Source organism: Condylura cristata, unplaced genomic scaffold (assembly GCF_000260355.1).
Source record: "Condylura cristata isolate star-nosed mole 26May11 unplaced genomic scaffold, ConCri1.0 scaffold00012, whole genome shotgun sequence".
NCBI lineage: Eukaryota > Metazoa > Chordata > Mammalia > Eulipotyphla > Talpidae > Condylura > Condylura cristata.
The window spans coordinates 56,135,996-56,137,775 of record NW_004567113.1 but is presented as its reverse complement, the minus strand read 5'-3'; positions in this window follow the sequence as shown (position 1 = coordinate 56,137,775).

Sequence of the window (1,780 nt, the reverse complement as noted above, 5' to 3'; positions counted from 1 at the left end):
CCGCCAGCAGCCCTCACGTCCACGGCACGGGCGCGGCCTCTCTGAATGACAGGGCCCAGAGGACAGAGGTCAGGTGCCCGGCCCACAGCCACAGGGCACCGCGAGGCTGAGTCAGGCCGACGCCCAGAGGTCAGACTCCAGAGTCCACGCTCCAAGTCACAGTGAGGCTTGTCTCCGGTCCTACACCGCCCGAGGAGAAAGTGAGGGCCGAGCTTCCTGAACTCCTGGTTTGGCGCCTGCTCTGCCGGCGCCGGCACCACTGGGCGCCCAGCTCTGGCCCTGTGTCGCGGCGCCGGCCCCCCCGGCGGCTGGCTGCCGTGTGACCTGTGACAGCAGCCAGCTCAGGCCCAGGGGTCAGCAGCGGGGTGGGACAAGATGCGCAGACACGGGCCGGCTTGGCGGGCACCGGCTGACCTAGCACGCGGCCCACGAAGCCCCCGCCGGGCGGAGGGTCCAGTCGCGCTCCCCTTAGAAAAGCCGTGAGGAGACAGCGAGAGACTCCGCGCCAGGCGAGAGTGGCCTTGGGGGACACCGCAACCGCTGTTTTCTCGTTGAATTGTTACTTTTTGGGCTTCTAAGTTCCCTGAGAAATCTGTGGCTGAGCTTTGCCTACAAGCTTTGCCTACGTTCAGTGCAGGCTACTTCATAGCCAATTATACAGTCAGTGGTTCAAATTAAAAGTGTACCAATCTATAAAAGCAAACTGGACACCAGTTTACGCAGTGCGCCTCCCGGGACCAGACACGGCCGCAGGGGACGCCAGACGCGCCGGAAGACGACATTCAGAACCAAGTTCGTTTGCCCAGGCAGACAGGAATCACGCGGCAGCCACTTGTGGCCCCAGCCCCGCCTACACGCACCCCTGGATCCCACAGTTAGAGCCCCACGGGGCTTCCTCAGCAGCCCCGGCCCCCACCTTGCTCACCTGGGCCAGCCAGGGCGTAGGGGAGAGCGAGCAGGCACACAGGCCCGCGGGAGCCCTCCCCTCCCTGCCTGCCCCCGCCGCAGAGAGGCAGGGATCCGTGAGCACCCCGCTGCCCCCCACCGTGACCCCGCAGAGTCACTCTGCCAGCCGCTCTGCCGCTCCTGGTAAAATAGGGACGTTACTATCTTCTGAAAGTTGTTGCAAGTTCTAGAGGAACTGGGAGCCCAAGAGTGGACGCCCCACAACAAGCAGAGGGCCACGGCACGACAGCCCACTGTCCGTGTCCCCACACCTTGCGGGCACTCAGCCGGAGGCTCGCGGCCCCTCGCTGCTGCCTCCACACCGTGGTGGAACCGCGACCTCGCCACGGGGCGCCCACGCGGAGAGCCCGTGTCATCGCTCTAGCCAGGCGGCCTGACGCGCAGCCGGTCCTCACAAGTCGCCCGAACAGCCGGCAGTGAGCACGGGGCTGAGGCTGGAGCGTTAGCTGCGGGGAGCAAGGTCACAGCACTGACCCAACAGCTGGCTGTCGGAGGCCAGGAGGGCGGGCAGCCTCGCGGGGGAGCAGGTGGTACCAGGCAGGGAGCCAAAACACCCCTCGCCTGGCTGGATCCGGGCCTGCCCCCACCCCACCCCCGGGAGCAAGAGCACGAGCCTCTGGCCGCTGGCACCACAGGGGGCGAGACGCAGGCCGCAACTGGCCCTCCAGAGTGGGCGGCTGGCCAGCCGTGGGCGGGGGCGCTACAGCCTGGCCGTGGCCTCAGCCCTCCCGTCCAGAAGCGGCACCACAAGGACCAAGTTCCAAGAAACCCCAGGGGAGAATGCTTTACTAGCAGGCACGACTGGTGAAATCCG